Source organism: Amyelois transitella, chromosome 11 (genome assembly GCF_032362555.1).
Source record: "Amyelois transitella isolate CPQ chromosome 11, ilAmyTran1.1, whole genome shotgun sequence".
NCBI lineage: Eukaryota > Metazoa > Arthropoda > Insecta > Lepidoptera > Pyralidae > Amyelois > Amyelois transitella.
Window position 1 is genome coordinate 11,056,862 of NC_083514.1, and position 20,523 is coordinate 11,077,384.

At 35.8% G+C, this 20,523-nt stretch overlaps 1 long non-coding RNA gene and 1 other non-coding gene across 2 annotated transcripts in view; both read right to left on the reverse strand.

Annotated features, from left to right (window-relative positions):
• The window catches only part of LOC132902252 (uncharacterized), a 113,899-nt gene that overhangs the window by 58,390 nt on the left and 34,986 nt on the right, over nucleotides 1–20,523 (reverse strand). The gene's annotated exons all lie outside the window — the stretch shown is intronic.
• Trnag-gcc (transfer RNA glycine (anticodon GCC)) lies at nucleotides 6,598–6,668 on the reverse strand. Its single transcript has one exon. It is a non-coding gene; the product is annotated as a tRNA-Gly (tRNA).

Sequence of the window (20,523 nt, forward strand, 5' to 3'; positions counted from 1 at the left end):
ATAGAGACAGGTTGTTAGTCCATCGCCTAAAATAAGAATCCCAAGTTTAAAGCCTATCCCTGAGTCGCTTTTTACGACATCCATGGGAACGAGATGGAGTGGTGCTATTCTTTTTTATTGGTGCCGGGAACCACACGGCAATTTGGGCTTACCTCAATATTAAAAATCAAATATGGGCTACGAATTTCGCTTTGAATCTAAAATGACCAAGTTTAAAAAATAAATATTTTTTATAATAATTATTAGAGAACAATATACTATCTAAACTGTTTTCAGTCAGAGATTTACGCGTAAAATTTTGTTTACATTTATACATCTGTAGCATGACCACGGAAAGCTTTTCATTAGGAAACTGTAGATTTATTTTTGAGATTGCATAGATCCGACGTTGGATGAGGCCATGTCCCAGTCCAATGACATTTCCGCTTAAATTATACTAGTAATATCATATTTAATAACGTCTTCATCCCATGCGGAAAAGACAGAGCGAGCAGTCTTAAAAGACTGATAGGCCACGTTCAGTTGAATTGAAATTCACTCAGCACTCAAAATAAATATTATAATGAGATATTGACTTTTTCAGTAATCTTTTTTTATGCTCGTTCCGTTATCTATTTCTTTTGACATCAATGCGTATCTGAATGTGTGCAGCATGCTTCATATGGGCTGGATCTAATATGTATGAAAGCAGTTTCGTTTACATCGAACCACTGCATTACTGCACTCGCGCCCATGCCAAGATGTACACAAAAGTACGACTTTTAACATAAATATAATATACACCTACACGGGACAAATTACACAGATTGAGTTAGCCTTGAAGTAAGTTCGAGACTTGTGTTACGAGATGCTAACTCAACGATACTATATTTTAGAATAAATACTTATAAAGATAAACATCCAAGACCCAGGCCAGTCAGAGAAAGTTCGTTTCTCATCATGCCCTGACTGGAATTCGAACGCGGGACCTCCGGTGTCACAGACAAGCGTATTACCGCTGCGCCACAGAGGCTGTCAAAACTGTCTTTACATAACGGCATGAAAATCTAAATTACAATTTTTGAGATCTAAATTTTATGAATAAGTTCATTTCGTGATTGACTATCTGTGTGATCTAGTAATTATTTTGTTAGGGATGGCTTTTACAAGCTCTCTAGTCTGGTTAAGACGAAAATTTGTTTTCAGATTAAGCTGTCTTTTATAATCTATGTGGATATTTGCCAACAAGTGTCCTTATTTTATTAATTCTGACTAAGTTCTCAATACAAGGCTTATAAACTTGGGATTCTTCTTTTAGGCGATGGGCTAGCAACCCGTCACTATTCGAATCTCAATTCTATCTTAAAGCCAAATAGCTGAACGTGGCCTATCAGTCCGCTCAGGACTGTTGGCTCTGTCTACCCCGCAAGGGATATAGACGTGATTATATGTATGTATGTATGTTCTCAATACCAGACAGAAAACAGTGCAGTAGAACGATGAAAACAGTCGTGCTGATAGGATTTAAACCAATTCTATTTATCAATTCGCCATTCTGTGATCAAAGATTTTCGATTCTGAATTTGCAGTAGCTCTGCGCAGTGTCAGCTCTAAATTGGAGCTTGTTTTAGGAAGTCTGTGTTGTATCCCATGTAATATTATGTAATTATTTACTATAGACACCCTTAGCTTTTCTCATCTGCAATGTGACTTCTAATAAACTTCGATAAAGCAAATAAGTAGACATTTGAAAACTATTCTTCCAAAAAATGCAGGTAATATTTGGATGTGACGCTACATCTATCTATCTACATTTTCGTAGATAGAAAAAAAATCGTCTTTTTATTTCATTTAAAAAAACATTTACACAAGTAAATAGGTAGCAATTTAATGACGAATTCGTCCTTCCATTTTGCGTGTCCTGGTTGCATCTTTACTGCGGAGGAGCCTTATTCCTTCCTTTGACCACGGACCCGAAGTGGTCAAGTCACGAACGCCCTCTCCCTATTTCCTGACCCTCGGTACCGGGGCTGCCCATTTTGCATCACGTTTGTTTTACTAAGAAAAATCTTAACTCCCATACTTGCCTATAACGACACGGGAAATAGATAAACTGGTTCTATGCTAATGCCAGGAACTAAACAGCATTATGATAGGCGTGATTATAGCAATGTGTATGGGAGGGTAACATTTAGGGACATATTATCCCAAGGCCGGTCTAAGGCGGATCTTGTCATTAGATAACAGTCGTTAAGAGAGTCCCTCGGGCGATGCCGCTATGATGTAGTTATGTGGATAATTCCACGTCGTTTCTAATAACGTGGTCCTTATCAGTCTTTTCAAGACTCTTGGCTCTGTCTACCCCGCAAGGGATATAGACGTGATTTTATGTATGCATGTTTTGAATAACATCACATGATAGAACTTGCTAGAAGAAGCTTTACCTTTACTGTTTCGGATTAATTTAACATTTTTAATCAATTGAAATCAACTGAAACTTTTGTACATATCTGTTTTGGAATATAATTTGCCTAAGTTATTACAGACAGGAGCGTAGAGACCAATCTACAAGCATTTATGGCCTAGGATCTTCTGTTGCGAGTGTAGGCCAATATTAATAATATCACATTTTGATACGAAAATATAGATAGATACGTTTATTTCTTCCACAAAGCACCCGTATTTACCTAAAACTTACCGTCTACGTTCAGTAACTAAATAATACCATTATATCTCAAACCTAAACATAATAACTCACCTTAGACTTAGCGCACCACTCTTAGATCACCAATATTTACACAAAACACCCCGATTGTTCATCGTCTCGAGCCAAAATAAACCTTAATTACCCCACATAAAGTTCACAGTCGTTTGTAGAGTGAAAGCTGTAAGTCCATCAATGAACTTTACTTTGATTACTAAGTCGATGGGTATTTTTAACCTTAATTTTATGGCTATAATAAGCGATTACTTTAACTACCCTTTTTAGGTTAGTTTGGAAACTTTTAAATCTAATTTATTACGTGTACTATTTTATGTTATAAGTAAGTGATGTTTTTTACGGTAGATTAATGTCCGTTACGATTAAGTTATAAATTAATTTTAATTATCTTAACTTTTTAGAATTAAAACTTTATCAAATACTTAATCGAGAAACTGTTGATTATGATTGAGTTATAAATTTAACTGAAAATTTTAAAGTTGATAATTAAATAATTAATCACCAAATACCTATTCTAGATTAGTCAAAAAACATACATTACTCTCACTGCTTTAAAAACGAGTTTCGTATCGTAAGTTCGCAAGCTCTCGCGACACTCGACGCGTAGGCGGGCGGTCGCCGCGGCGGCTGGGCGGCGAGTGAGGCTGGGCGGCCGAGACGCGAGCTTAAAAGCTACTATACTTGTATGTAAACAGAGCTTTGTGATTACAGATGAATGGGGGTATATATTTTAATCATGAAATCAACGGGAAGGATTTACAATTAAGTTTCAAGATGTCAATGCGATGCAAACTGTTATTAGGTTTTTCTTATCGGGATAGCTGTAAGATCATTACAAATAAATCATCTAAGTAAGTTAAGTAAGTTAGTATCTAAGTAAGTTCTGGTTCCGTCCTCAGGTTTCTTTAGAGGTTCCTTGGGTGCGTCTATGACCAAGATCCAGGATAAGACATGTCAGGATTTTACACGAAGCGTCTGATGCATTATATTGTATTCAGTTAATATTTTTTTGCGAAGTAGAAGAAGTATGCAAGGTAAGGGAAAATGAAAAGAGTATCTGCCTACTCCTTTAGGAAATAATCATGATATGATTATGTATTTCTGTCTATCGCTTTATTTCAAGTTTCGTTTATAAATACTGTTAAATATCGAAAATTATTTGAAATATAAATTATTGTTAAAGTGCTGAGTAACTTGGCTGGCCGTTGTGACAAATTTACATAACCTTATGGTCCAACTGAAAGAAACTGAAGAGTGTAGTGTGTAGCGGTCGAAATAGCTAAAGAAGAAGAAAGAAAAATTGTGCAAGCTGACCATAATTAGGTGTAAAATTGTCTTCAGAACTGTCATCTTTACTATTCATTCGAAAATTTAAAACTTATGTCATTCCACTTCAATGAAACCATAGGGGTAACGTTTTATATTCATTTTAGCAAACGATAAGACGATTAGGCAATTTTACTACCACTCCACTGGCCATAAAACAGCCCTACAAAAATGTAACCGTCTATTACTGCCCTAACACGTCGTTATCGAGTCGGGAGTCAATTTGTTCTTTATTAGAATTAAGGCGACCACACATGAATGACATTCGTTCTAAAAGAAGTCATCGATTTTATTTTGGGTAGAACGTTCAGAATTTGAAATTTTTTCAGGCGACTCAATTTACGAACAAATTGTGAAATAGTTTAGGTCCGAAAAGCAATAAATACATACTCGTACGCTATGTCAGAAATATAATTACATGCCTAATGATAAGAAATCGATCGTACAATACATAAACTATGGTATCATTTACATAACTTGTGTTTAAACATTTTTAAATCCCTTTAATCCCTTACGGGGACAGAACTAAGACTCCAAATAATTCTAAACTACGTTACGTTCATTTGAAAAACGTAATGATGGAATCTAAATGAATTTTTAATCGTTGATAAATGTTTTTTGGTATATTAAAAAAAATGTTGTACTCTGCCGCAACATCCGATTCTTCGCAAGACTTCCCGAACAAGGAATTAAATTTTATTTTTCAAATATAAATGTTCCCGTTGTGCAGTCAGCCTATTTATGCAATCAAACATACGCGTTGACGAGCCCTCACCAACTCGACCATTTTATTGGTGGCATAAAAATGTTATTCCTCTAAATAAGTGCTAAATGTTAGCAGTTCATTATAGTCTATTGGTTTATTGGTCTCTTCGCGTGTAAACCTGACATACCTAATCCAGGATAGTGGTCAGGTGTCAGGTCCTAGTCGCACATTGGGCTCCAATGAGGTAAGGACGTAACTCAGACTAACGCCACAAGAGTTAAAAAAACCTCTATACAGCTCAAAATGGAAATATCTTTTATCGCTTGCGCTCGATTCTTATGAATAATGTCTCTGACGACAACGTTAAGGATTAAACGTGTTTGTGCGTTTTAAACTTAGTATCTTAAAAATACCATAACCGTTTTGGGGCTACGAAACACATAGGTATTCCTTAAATTGTAAAATCTGTGCAAACAAACCGTCCTTATAGACTGTAGATCTCATATAATATCTTAGGGGAGCGGAGGCGTGAGTCCGGGTGACATATTTTTAATTAAACGCCACTTAGAGGAAATCTATTACGAGTGGGCTGCGGTGCAGTAGCAGGGGGCGCCGACAGCGATGTCGTTGTGACCTCGAAATACGTTACATATTGTTTATACCCTTAGATAAATGAACCTCGTATCTAAGTTTATATATAAGGTACTAGCTGTGCCCGCGACTTTGTCCGCGTGGAATAATTATTTTGAGCATCATTGAAGCCGTTATTTTCACATTTTCCATTATTTCTTCGCTCCTAATAGTTGCAGCTTGATGTTATATAACCTAATGCCTTCCTCGATAAATGGTCTATTCAACACAAAAATAATTTTTCAATTCGAACCAGTAGTTCCTGAGATAAGCGCGTTTAAACAAACAAACTCTTTAGCTTTATAATATTAGTATGGATAATTCACCGGAAAATAACAAGACTTTCTTTAAAGAAGAAAATACTTTCGTAGGATACTAAACGAGAGATGAATTGTTATTATGTTAAGTCAACATTTTCGCAAATTTATCAATTTGCGACCTCTCGTGGTAAATTTATAAAATTACGGGTGTCCATTCAACAACACACGAGCTATTAATTAAACGCTTTTTAAAAATACGGCAAATAACACAACGCTCTCTGATTGGTCGATATTGACAGTGGCAAAAATAATGTAGAGTACTTACTTATTTACACAGTTGCTAGTTGCCTAGAGAATATTTGGCTAGTTACATTTATTCAAATAATCTTCGACACTATCGGCTCTGTCTACTCTTGCATATTTACGTATGTTCTCAGAAATAACCGCGGAATTTTGGTAAATCCTCTTTTAGTGCACCCTTAGCCTAGACCAGAAGCTTAAATTTCAAATCTCTTGACCCTATTTGGACCTTAGTCAGACAATCAGTCATAATCATTGTCCTCTATTATTCAAACTTTAAAAGGCATGTAAGACTACCGCATTCAAGTTGACGGATCAACATTTTGCTTTTTAAAAGTAACAGGCGTTTTGAAAGGCAAATATGCTAGGATAAAATCTAAGTATAAATTGTTATATTGTAAGTATATATTAATACTATATTTGATATATATTCACATATTTTGTCACTTAAAGTAAAATATACTTAGTGATAATCGCATTGTTGAGAATAAATAACATGTAATAAAATAAGTACCACGAAGTAAACAAAACCAAAGACGTAATAATCCAAATTTTTACATTATCACTTTGTAACGTTGTAACGATTGTCAATAAAATTTTAATGAAATATAATTTAAAACATTATCGTCTAAATAAATTATTTAAAAAAAAACGTTTCAATATAAAAAATAACATGCATCGGCCGGGAATCGAACCCGGGCCGCCCGCGTGGCAGGCGAGCATTCTACCACTGAACCACCGATGCTCATGACTTCATATTTGAAATAAGACATCACATACTTTTTAAGTAATTTCTTATGTTGAGCAAAATAAAAATGGAAATGTTTTATTGAAAAACTTGTTTCGCATAATTTTTACCTCTCAATAACATAGATTATAATACGTTCGCCACATTTTTAAGTAATTCTTTGAAATACTCCTTCAATAATTAACACAAACATAGTGTAGGTATAGGTAGGTATGTCTTTATACACATAGTTAATAGAAATCCCAGCAGTTGCATCCGTCATCGAATCGTAGGCGAAGTGCGGACTTCCGGCCAAATTTGAGCGGAAGTGGCGGCAGATGGCGTGGCTGTGCGATTGCTCTGATACTAAGTCTAGACTTCTAGACAGAGTGCAAATTAATTGATTATGTTTAGGTATAACTCAATATCAATGTACTGTAATGTATGTAATATTAAGCACTGTTTTGACAAACATACATTTCTATACACCTTTAATAACGCCTCAAGGAGTAACCTCTTACGGGGTAGAGTGAGTCAACAGACTTGAAAATACTGAAAGGCCACATTAATAAGAATTGAGCTATCAAAAAGTCATCGCCTTAAAATAATCCCAAATTTTAAACCTTTCCTCTACGTAATTGAACTGAATAATGATTTAAAAAAATATATTTTATACCTACTTACGCACACTATGCATATGATATATAAATATGATAATTTTTCCTCTTATTTCCAGATCCATGTAACAACATCTAGATTCTAGATAATCTAAACATCGCACTGGTCTGCTGAGTCTACATCCGCACTTCCGCCTAGATTCTATATCTCAGCGGATATGCGGAAGTGGGGACAGGCGGCGGCGTCGCGTCTGTCTGTGCGTCCTTTTTTATATAGATAAGTACTTATGTCAATGAGAAAACGATCTTTAATAAATATGTATCGGTGACTCTGCCGATCAATCTCATGTGATTCGTGTAAATAATGCATTTAGTTAAAATGCCGTGTGGTCCCCAGCACTTTAGAGTTGGACCCAAAGAAGCAACAATATAAACCTATCAAACAACGAAAAATAAACTTTTACTTACATAAATACATACATACATATAATCACGTCCATATCCCTCGCGGGGTAGACAGAGCCAACAGATGGCTTAATGATAGAATTGAGATTCGAATAGTGACAGGTTGTTAGCCCATCGCCTAAAAAATTAATCTCAAATTTGTTAGCCCATCGCCTAAAAAATTAATCTCAAGTTTGTAAGCCTATCCCTTAGTCGCCTTTTACGACATCCATTGGAAACAGATGGAGTGGTCCTATTCTTTTTTGTATTGGTGCCAGGAACCACCTTTTACTTTCTGATGGTAATGACGCCTATTTCAGCGTCCAGTTGTTTCATGTTATCATCATAATCTTACATCATCTGTCATTTAAAACCCAATTCTTCATCGCACCTAGCTGTCATCACAACAAATGCACGATGCGGAGTGCAATCCCTTAATCCCGCCGGTATTTGAGGGATAGCACACGTGTCCCGTCCCTCATGACGAATACCACGCACTTCCATTTCATGCTATGAACTGCCAAATTATGTCTTCTATTTGTGATAACCTATTTATTTATTTTTTTAAGATTTCGTGAACTTCTACCCCGCCGGTATCTTCTCATTCCACTGGTACCACTTTTTTCTCCAGTGAACGTCAAAACTCAAACATTAATAATATTATTTACTAGAGGCCGCCCGCGACTTCGTCCCCATGGGAACCCTATCAATCCCGCGGGAACTCCGGGAATTCTGGGTCTTCAGCTACCTACATACCAAATTTCATCGTAATCGGTTCAGTAGTTTTTGCATGAAAGAGTTACAAACATCCATACTGACATACTCAAAAACTTTCGCAATTATAATATTAGTAGGATTTAATTAAACAAAAGCACTAAGAACTCGTCATCAAAAAACATTAATTTTATTTACAAATGTTCTCCGAAACATTATATGTATGTACTCTGGAATATAAGATTATCACATGCATGCTTTTTAGCAGCCACAAATTTTAAAGTCCATTGGTGAGATAATATTAAAAAAGACTCATTCTACTATGAGCACGCAAAATCAAATATTTTAGTATACTCTATAGCGAATAAGCTTAATTTTAACAAGTAATGTCTGTAAAGCATACAGTAAGAAACTTATGTATCAGCGTATTAAAAATTGATTGTCATTATCTTTCATCACAAAATGCAGCAGCATAATCCAGCGCATCTTGAAGAGGGATTACGCACGCGCCCCGTCGCTAATCCCGGATCCCGCGCATCTGCTGGATCCCGGGATTCAGGGATCCGCCGTGTTTGCACTGTATATTGAGCTGTGAGAACGCACGCAAATGTTGTTTGTCTTTCTTGTGATTACTTGGAGATATTGTCTTTGTGCAAGGTTTTCACACGATTTGAATACCTATGTGTTAACAACGAGTGTAATGCCATGCAATGAAAACCGGCTTATAAACTTGGGATTCTTCTTTTAGGCGATGGGCTAGCAACCTGTCACTATTTGAATCTCAATACTATCGTCAAACCAAAAAGAACGTGGCCTATCAGTCTTTTCAAGACTGTTGGCTCTGTCTACCATGCAAGGGATATAGAGGAGACTACGAGTATATGTATGTATGTACCTCGTCCCCGTAAGTTTACTAATACGAATCAATCACCACGAAAAACTTAGCACTGACATGACATCTCATTTAACAGAACCTCTTATCAATAACTTTATCTTAAATACATTTATATTTATTGGGATAGAATATTCCTTGATTGCTCCTGTCACAATTTTCACTCCGAGACCAGCGTGACACGTAAATAAATAAAAGTTGACTAAAAATGATGTTTGTATTTAAAATTATTATTAACGGAGCATTGCGAATGTGACAGAAACGTTTGGAAAGGTAAACAACGATTTTTATACTAATAAATTGTATTCGTATTCGATTGCCGATATTAGCGAATGCACGCCAGAGCAAATACTTTTTGTTGATTGTCGAAAGCTGAATCAACTTTGAATGTTTTTTTTTTTTAATTTTAGGGAATAACGCATACGTACATGGCCGGTGTGTTTTACGGCACAGTAAAGTAAAAAGAGATGATTAAAGGATAAAAAGCATACACTTTAGCCAACAACTTTCAGAATTGGTAAACCGACAATTAACAAAATACGAATAAACAGTGAAAAAAGAACAAGATAAAAATATTTCTTAAACATTTTATTGTGCGACTTTATTAAAAAAAAAATTATACTTCTAAAAAGTATTACCTAAAATTAGGATTTAACCTATTTACATTATTACTGACGAACGTCAATAATAAGTAACAAATAATTTACTATTCAGTGTATAACATGTTTAGTCCTATTTTTTTTCACGTTACCAGTAATAAAAAACTGTTTCTCATTAATCTAAGTATCAGTGAAATGTAAATAATATTCCGATATGCCTGTCGATAAAACAGCCGACGCCATAGACTTAATTAAACGTAATACCGCCAAATGAAATGTAAAAACGCGGGTAGTTCGCTGCTTGTTTTCATCATGAGCCGCTCAATCGAAAATGATAAATTGTAAGCGCGAGACTGAAATATGCACTGAGAATTCCGTATAGTTTACTTTATAAATGTACTCTGAATATAGTTACACAAAATATCGAGTCATTATCCGTAACGGGATAACCAGAGTCAACAGTCTTGAAAAGATTCGAATGCCTATTTCAGCGTTATTTTATTTTTGTTTTTACAAATTTTTGGTAGGTTGATTTCTTCTCCTGATCCGTGATTTTTATTTTAACTATTTTATTTTTATGGAATTTCTGATTGTTTGTGATAGACTTGATTTTTCTACTTTTATAACCGCCTTCAAATAAAGGTGATAATAAAGGTGGTTCTCAGTGTGGCATATACGTAAGTTAGTCCGTGATTATCTCGCGTTTCACTGAATTGAGTGTTTATTACATTAGGAGAAAGGTTTAAAAATATTACCGACTTTAAAAAAGGAGGATATCAATTGGGGCAGGTTCTTCGGTTATTCGGACGTCCACCGAGCACCGCTCAGTCACCCAGGTACTTTAAATATAATGTTAATGATATGATAGAAATGAATTGCAAACTTCAAACAAATCAGAGTACGAATAAGGAACCCCAAAACGCAGGTAATTCTCAACTATTTACGACAGCCGCGCGCTCGATTGGAAATGGGAAAATTCGCGCCGACGCGGATGAAAGCGAATCGCTGCGATTCGTTGGCGATTCGATGGCGATTGCCAACTCGAGCCGATGCATCTCATATTCGATAAGGATTCACGCTTATTCGGTATTATTTTTGTGTTACGACGCCGTTTTTGGATTTTTGGGCCGTCAGAAATTTTTGTAAATACATACATACATATGGTCGCGTCTATATACCTTGCGGGGTAGACAAAGCCAATAGTCTTGAAGAGACTGATAGACCACACTCAGCTGTGTGATAGAATTCAGATTTAAATATTGACGGATTGCTTAGACCATCGCTTAAAAGAATAATCCCAATTTTATAAGTATATCCCTTAGTCGCCTTTAACGATATCCATGGGAACGAGATGGAGTGGTCCTATTCTTTTTTTTATTGGTGCCGGTAACCACACCTTTATGTTTTTCTATTTTTTGTTTAATTTTTGTTTTTTTAACGTGTTGTAATGTCTGCGATGCCACAACAAGGTTCTGACTGAACGAATTTAGCGCATCAGTCATCATCAGCATCATCTGAGTCATGACCTGTTTCGGCATTCGCGCTTATAAGGTTTTAAATACTTATTTGTGTATTCTATAATGATGTTATTGTCTTCATTAATTGTTTTTCTTTCTTTCTTTCAAATCCTAACAAGCCGTCAAATCTTCTTGGCTGATGGCTTGATGTCTCATGACAAAACAGAGGATGATGACCATTTAAAGAGCAGAGAAAATGGCCCCAAAGCATAGTAAGTACAACTACTTTATCAGGAAGTACTCCTAAATATTCTGAAGGAACAAAAACAGGTTTGTGTCACAAAAACTTTGAAATCCGAACACGCCTTCCATGGTCAGACTTTTAAAAACCGTTTAGCCGCTCGCTCAAGTCAGTTCAAGCATGTAACTGACATTTGGAAGTTGAGAGTCTTTAATATGAAGCCAAGTCTTTCATTCGTCTTCCCGGCTCCCGGATAGTCCGGCAATTTAACTTAGAATTTTATTACCCCTAAACTTAGTGTTTTGCGCGGAGAAAGCTTCCAACTCGCTTTGTCACAAATTGTAGATTTTACAGATGTGGCTCTTGATAAAAGTAGATCTTGTTGGTGTTTTTGTATTTTTTCCGTTACGAATCCGCCTTGGCGTAAATGAATAAAATTATACTTATGTAGGTACTTTTTTAAAACAGGAAAGTTACTGAAAGTAACCAAAAGTTGCATTTTGTTATTACTTTGTAACTACTTACTTCCGACTTTCAAGTATATTCCCTGCCATACTCCTATCGGGGAGGGGCTGGCGCATTGAGGCAAGCTCTCATAATCTTACTGTCTTTAATTAATTACTTGTATTTTTACATATAATTTTTTTTTAATGATGAAAGATAGATTGTTGAGATAACGTAGTTTTATTTTTTACTTCGTATTTATTTGTTTCCTACAATACTCTGTTCTCTGGTGTATTTAAGTAATTATTTTAAAGTTGTTAACGGCATCCATGTGGCTGATATGGAGTGGTCTTATTCTAAAGTGCCGGTTACCACACGGCACATACATAAATCAACACTGACACATCCCACTACAAAACAAAGAATATTTTCTGTAGCCTAGCTATTTTGCGCTCCTCTTAAGTTTCTTCGAGGAATGTTCCACTTCAAATCATAGTTATGTCAAGTACTTGATAAGTTTCCTCTGCGTTGGGGTAAAATATGATTCACATTTTCTTATACGTACTTGGATTATATAAGCGCGTTTTTATATTTTTTCAAAAGAAATCGCCCGGAATAATAAAGGGAATTGTGACGACTATATTTCTCTCTATCTCTCAGAGAAAGGCTTATTAACATTTATTGTTTTTTTAGGCAATGGCCTGGCAACCTACACTATTTGAATCTGTATTTAATAACTAGAGGCCGCCCGCGACTTCGTCCGCATGGAAACCCTATCAATCCCGCGGGAACTCTGGGATAAAAAGTAGCCTATGTGTTATTCTGGGTCTTCAGCTACCTACATACCAAATTTCATGGTAATCGGTTCAGTAGTTTTTGCGTGAAAGAGTAACAAACATCCATACATCCATACAAACTTTCGCCTTTATAATAGTAGTAGGATGAAGCCACAAAGCTGAACGTGACTCTGAAAGCTGAACGTCCTGAAATACAAACTGAACAAGTTGGTACTGCTTTAAATTTGGAATAAATCTAGTCTTTTAAAAACTAGCTGTGCTCGCGACTTCGTCCGCGTGAAATAGTTATTTTGGGCATCATTGAAGTCCTCAAGGATGAATAATTTTCCCCGATTTTTTTCACATTCTCCATTATTTCTTCGCTCCTAATAGTTGTAGCGTGATGTTATATGGCTATAAAACATCACGCTACAACTATTAGGTTTTTTTCCTCGATAAATGGTCGATTCAACACAAAAATAATTTTTCAATTCGAACCAGTAGTTCCTAAGATTAGCACGTTAAAACAAACATTAGTATAGATGTATAACAGCTAGTTACTATACAGTAAATACATATAAATGTCGGTCTGTCAGGTGGCGTTCCCTCTGTTTACCGCCGCCGCCTCGGCCGCCGCGATCCGACTCCTGTGAGCTCGCCGCCGGTTCATTGAACTTAGATTGCTTGACAAACAACGAATAATAAATTTCAGACTATTTCGCTATAAGTGGATTTGAAGTTCGGGGTGTAATCGAGATAACAATTTGATTAGCTTCGAAAGAACAACCAGTGATTGCTGTTCACAGCTGGTAAGTGATAAGTAGGGATTATTTTTTAAAAATGCGATGCCCGACAAGGTTCATATTGTACCTATTTGTCAGTAACTGTAATTCAACTGATGTACTTTATGATAAAGACATTGAAATGAACTGAATTGAATTACAGATTTCCTGATCATTCAACCTACTGGCGGTGATTCCAGTTGTGTCCTGTCTCTTCAGCAGGGAGCCCAAGGTCCGAGGCCGATTTTCAAACGAGTTAATTTATAGTTCTCAATAATGTCTACAAATACTTTTGTTTTTGTTTAATTTTCCAAAGTCAGTTGAAAGAAAATACAAAGAATCAAGAAAATATTAAATTATTTATTTAATGATTATTTCATTTTCCTTTTTTAAGATTAGGTTTAATAATAATTGAGTTTAGTTTATTTTAATTAGTTTATTATTTATGTTTATATTGTTACTTATAAGTTAATAAACTTCCAAAATCAAATGAATAATATTTATTTCCTAAATGAATATAATCTGGTACGACTGGACAGAAAATAAAAACTCATTTTTTGGCAGACCTGTCCACAAACCCACAAAAAAACCAATATTTTCCCATACAACAGCCGCGAGCAAACTCGGTAGTATTAGAGGTGGGTTCCCGAGGGACCCGGGATTGGTGTGCGCGCGACCGGGAACCGATTGGAGTGTCGGTCTGTTTGTATCGAATCCGCGTTACATGTGAATATTGCTTTTGATGGAGTTCGATAAACGTATATAGATTATGGTGTTAGTGTGTGTATGCTAGAATTAATTTTCAAAATGTTTTTTCTACATTTCATTATGCTATATACATAGATATAATTCTTGATGTAGTGTTCGGAACAAATGTATGATACATTAACATGATGCATACAAAAACTATAATAGTTTTCGCTTAAGCTTTATTTACGAGTATCTGTAGGTAATTGAAATTTTGAAGTAGGACTTAGTTTTTCACAAGATCTCACAGCCAATCGGTATTTTGCAAGGCATTCGTTCCCGTGAGAATTCATGAAAAAAATATCTTACATTAGTAGGTACCTATACCTATAGGATAATGTATGACATAATAAATCCGCCATTACAAGTAATTTATTTAAAAAACTATGCACTATTTCTTGTAAATGTGTAAATTTCTGTGCAATCACAAACAAACAAACATAATAAATAGTTAAATATTTTTTTTCAAATGATTTATCCAATATTTTTTATAGTACCTATTAATTTTCTAATCAAATTATGCGCTATTTGTTTCTATATTCTTACAAGTACCAACATTATATTTGTTCGTAAACATGAAGTGTACAACCGATATAGCTTATAGATTTTAATTACCACGAACATGATCAATCACCTCTTGATCCCAGCATTCCGCTGAGCCGCCCGCAGGCTGCAATCAATCAGGAACGATGCCTATCCCACAGGATTACCGACACCCTCGGTCGCTCTACAGTCTCATCATTTTACCCAAAAGGAGCGCAGTGCTGGACATAGGTTTCCTTAAAATGACCGTTTTTACTTTGAATGGTTTTTACCTTGATCGGAAACGGTATGCATTTACCGTTTTCCATAAAACATACTACATAAAAAGTAGACTACATACCTACATAGAGGCACGTGCATATCCCTCGCGGGGCAGACAGAGACAACAATCTTGAAAAGACTGATAGACCACGTTTGGCTTCATGATAGAATTGGGATTCAAATAGTGACAGGTTGCGAGCCCATCGCCTAACAGAAGAATCTCAAGTTTAAAAGCCTTACCCTTAGTCGCCTTTTACGACATCTGTGGCAAAGAGATGGAGTGGTCTTATTCTTTTCCTATTCGTGCCGGGAACTACACGGCATTTTCCATAATAAGATAGTTGAAATGCGTGTGAGTGTGTAGATAGGAAATTAAAGAACATATCAAGAACGATTTCTTGTGAATCTAATAATTCTATAATCATGCCATACCGCTAACTGCAACGCTCGCGTCTTTTAAAACTAATGGAGGTTCCCTTAAGATAAACATATTTTGAATATTTTAAAGATAAGACTGATATATGGTGTTATTTACACAAATAAATTTTGCTAAAATTCAATTATTTTATCTACAAAATTGTACCATTCAACCAATACGTTATTTACGAGCGTCATTAAATAAAATCCGAACAAAACTGTAAACAGTATAATCATAACAAATGTTAATACGACCCCAAACGGCCCTTTGTTCCCGCGACAGCCAGCGCGCGGTGCAAAGGGTCAGTGATGATACATGGTGCTCCATTATGCTGGTTTAATCACTTTCCAGGCTAGCCAGTAGAGAGGAACTGAATTACGTAAAATAACTTTAATCTATACTAGTATTATAAAGCTGAAGAGTTTGTTTGAACGCGCTAATTTCAGGACAGGTTCGAATTGAAAAAATATTTTTGCGTTGAATAGACCATTTATCGAGGAAGCCTTTAGGCTATATAACATCACGCTGCAACTTTAAGGAGCTAAGAAATAATGGAATATGTGAAAAAACGGAGAAATTATTCATCCTTGAGGGTTACAATGATGCTCAAAATAACTATTCCACGCGGACGGAGTCGCAAGCACAGCTAGTTAAACATATAAATACCATTCTCTGATTAAAATGCTTGATTAAAATGCAGGCACGAGGCACAAGTTCAAATCTCAAATTGGGCGTGTACTGGGATGTGCAAACATTAGTTTGAGTGCTAACCGATACCTTGATCAAATTAAGGACGTCCTGGCAAAAGGTCAGGTTAAGTGTACCAGAAACCGCCGAGCTGGCATGAGGAGAGTTATAAAAGTGGATGAAGCGAAAGAAGTAAGTAGAAGAGTACGTGGCATGTGGAAATATGTAGTCTCTGCCTACCCCTTCCCTGCCTCCTGTCGGTGAGACATGACTTTATGTATATGTGTATGCTAACCAATGCCTCACATGAGAAAATTCAGGTAACTGAATATGAAACTATTATCCAATTCGTGTTAGCTTCCTCTGCCATGGTTTCGGACGACATAATGATGAATCGACTCGATTCATGTAAAAACCTGCCTTACCCAACCCAGGGTCTTGGACAGGTGCACCTCTCGAATTTAATCTATTTCTTTTCCTCCTAACGCCAGGAGAATAATGTTAAACAAAATTCTCAATAGCTTCCGCGTTTACAAGTGCGATATAAAAGAAGAATGCCCATAAAAAAATTGTATTCCAAGCCGTCGCGTTCGTTTGCAGCCGTTCCCCCGCCTCTTAATTTTTTAAGTGGTAAAGTATAATACTGTACAATAAGGACGCGCCATTTTGTTTTTCTTTGCCGCCGTGTAGGTAATGATCGTTCGTTATTTTTCTGTCTGCCGTGAAACTGTGCGATAATGATGGTGTTTCGTCCACTTTGAAATTTGTATAATTTTTCTGGTATTTTTTTCTAAAAAAAAACTAGATAAAGTTGCTGTCCGTTGATAAATTTACAGTGAAGATTTAAATTTATGTAAGTACATGTTATGTACTTACATAAATTTAAATCTTCATTCATATAGTCACGTCTATATCCCTTGCGGGATAGACAGAGCCAAAAGTCTTGAAGAGACTGGTAGGGCATGTTCAGCTGTTTGGCTTTATGATAGAATTGAGATTCAAATAGTGACAGATTGCTAGCCCATCGCCTAAAATGAGAGTCCCAAGTTTATAAGCCCATCCCTTAGTCGCCTCGTACGACATAAATGGGAAATGAGATGGAGTGGTCCTATTCTTTTTTATGTTGGTACAGGGAACCACTCGGCACTGTTGGTGCCGGGAACCAACGGCACACAATTTAAATCATCTGTTGACAATTTAAAAAAAATTGAATTGATGTGATAAATAATGTACATTTGCACAGCGAACATGTGACGTAACTCCGAAGTATGAATAATAATTGTATAATAGTGAAAAAGCTACGATAATACTACGATAGTGCTACGACGCTACGAGCAAGCTACGTGACCAGCAGCTACGAGAACATGATAGATACTTTGTAAAAAAAAACAGTATACATTTTTTTTCCACTGTTTATGAATAATCCCGATTCCATCACTCAAACAAAGTTTCATATAGATTTCATTATTATAAATCTCGTTGCATGTCCGAATCGGCCACAAATCATCGCGGCCATGTTGCACCGCGCGCCGACACTCGTCAATAATTTATTGCGCACTGGCACGAAACGGGACACCTTTCCTATGTTTTCACCATATTATTTGAAAGAATATAGGAAATCTTTGCCAACTCTAAGAGAATGAGTTGATAATATTTTTTCCTGATCTTTCCACTCATGTTTGTATTGTATTGAAAATTATAATGCGTTTGACGTCAATCACCCTAATGATTAGCAAGATGAGGTCTAAGGGGATCTCAATAATAAAAAAATATGCTGAAATTATGCTTTTCCTGATAGTCTCTAAGTTTTGGTTAAACAGAGACGCTGGGTAAGAATTCCACACTCTAGAAATTTGTATAATCAAACATTCGCATAATCACATATGGACAGAATCCATACTGACACCGTGCCGTCCTATGATGGGATAGTTCTGGTGGGAGTTGTGCCGTTCCGACGTACTCTTCGAAGTGAAGTCTGTAAAATAACAGACTTGCTACCTGTCGACGATGTTCAAGGCTCTACAGCCGTCCAGACAACTGATAAACAAGCCTCAATCCATATCCATAGTTTTCCAGTAATTTTTCATCTACCCTCAAACCATTCCACCATCGTTCTGATTTTACAGAATAAGCGATTTATTAACTTACTTTTCAACTTGTCCTTTTGCTAACAAGTTACGGAGACAGAGCATAATAAAGTGGAAAATGTACAAGTCCATAAAACAGTGTCATCATACAAGCGGGCCGCTATCACGTGACGCCGATTGACTGCCGACGATGCCCGTAAAAGTGCTTCCCCTCACCGCTGGGCTTAGAGTAACGTACCTTTGTATAGCATACTCTTGGCTGGTAAACTAAATTACTAACTCGTTAAGGATGAAAATTGTAATAATGAGGACATACAAATTAATATTGCGATAGGATTTTATGTAAACGACAATCATAACAATTAACGCTTCGTGCTGACTGCATGCACCTAACGCTTTTTTGATTATTAAAGAAGAATAAAATAATAAAAAGCAAATAATAAAAAGAAACAAATCAACTTTCCTATCTTATCTTCAGGACGCTTCGGTCATATATTTTCAATGATCAAAGAATACACCAAGATTATTTGGTTACGGCCATTTAGAGAGTTTTTTACGCTGATAATGGTGTGTTAATTTACTTTTTGAATAAGGGAAGTCGGTATTTAAATTAATTGCTAAGTTTTTAATTATTTTAAACAACTTACCTGTTTGACATAAAATACTAATATTTACAAACGAAATGCGTCCAACAACATTTTTCTGTCATTTGCTCACAATTCTTACATGATTTCCCGCGCTCTCATTTCTAACAGCGAAAGTCACTCTTAGCCATCGCTCGAACCCCATACAACGACTCCATCGAACATCCATAAAAGGTTTTACGCAACCCTATTATGACTCTGAACTTACTTCAAAAACATTTTCAACCTTACAACATTTAGATACAAGGCCAAAAATTCTTTGACAAAAACGCTTGTAAAAATATATAGGCCGATAATTTGACTAATGTAGCCAAATGTATTGAATTCGACAGGGACATCGCAGGCAATATTTTATGGGCTATAAATGGTTTGATGTTGAATGACATGCGTGTACGACATAATCATTGACATGCAATAAATTATGCAATTTTTTGTATACGGAACAGTCTGCATAACTCTGTTTGCTTAGAAATTAGTTCTTGCTCGTAGTGTAAGGTATTATGATTTTATTTTATTTATTTATGATACCATGGACTCTTAGTTTTTGCCTCAATTTTGTATGCGATCCTCTGATTGTCAGGTTGGCTGGAAGAGATCCCACTTACGGATAAGGCCGCTTTCGTACTGTACTACTGTTTTATATTTGTATTGTACGTACTCGTTTAGTAAACAATAAAGCATTTACTTGCATTGCATTCTCTGCCTGGAGTCAACTGAAAATCTCTTTATACATGACACACATGACACATCTATCTGAAGAATGTTTTGTTAGTCGCTCTGAGTATCATCTAGTACCATAACCAATTGGGTTTTTACCCACTTTGATGATGACAAAAGAATATACATACTATACGTATGTATGTGATACTATTTACATACTTTATGTATGTTACCATCGCTAGGCCCTACAGCTGAACGTAGCTATTCAGTCTTTTTAAGACTGTTGGCTCTGTCTACCCTACAAGGGATATAAACGTTATTATATATAAATATATATATATATATATATATATATATATATATATATATATATATATATATATATATATATATATATATATATATATATATATATATGTATGACAATACCTACCTAATTATCTAAGCTCTACATCGTCACACGAAACGATCAATGAAGTAGAAATCCTTATAAGGCGATTACCATAATGGGCGTCCATTAAACAAGTTTCAGGATTATTCAAATTGTTAGTTTTATCCTAAGAATAGATTTTAAAGCCGACCGAAGTTACTTCGCACAATTTACATTTCAAATTTTGAGATTTTCTTGTGCACTGCGCGTCGCTTAAGCTTTAGTGAGCAATCATATGCAAATCTTGGATTATTGAAAGTTTCTTGTTGCCTTAATCATAAATTAAGTGTAAGGTATTTAATCTGTTTTTGAGCCTGTATTCAAGAAGGACGTCGTATATTTTTTAAGTTTAAAAACTTGTTTAAGTATTTATTAGGTGTATTTTATTTGCGTCGATATAAAAGCCAAACTATACATACATACATACATA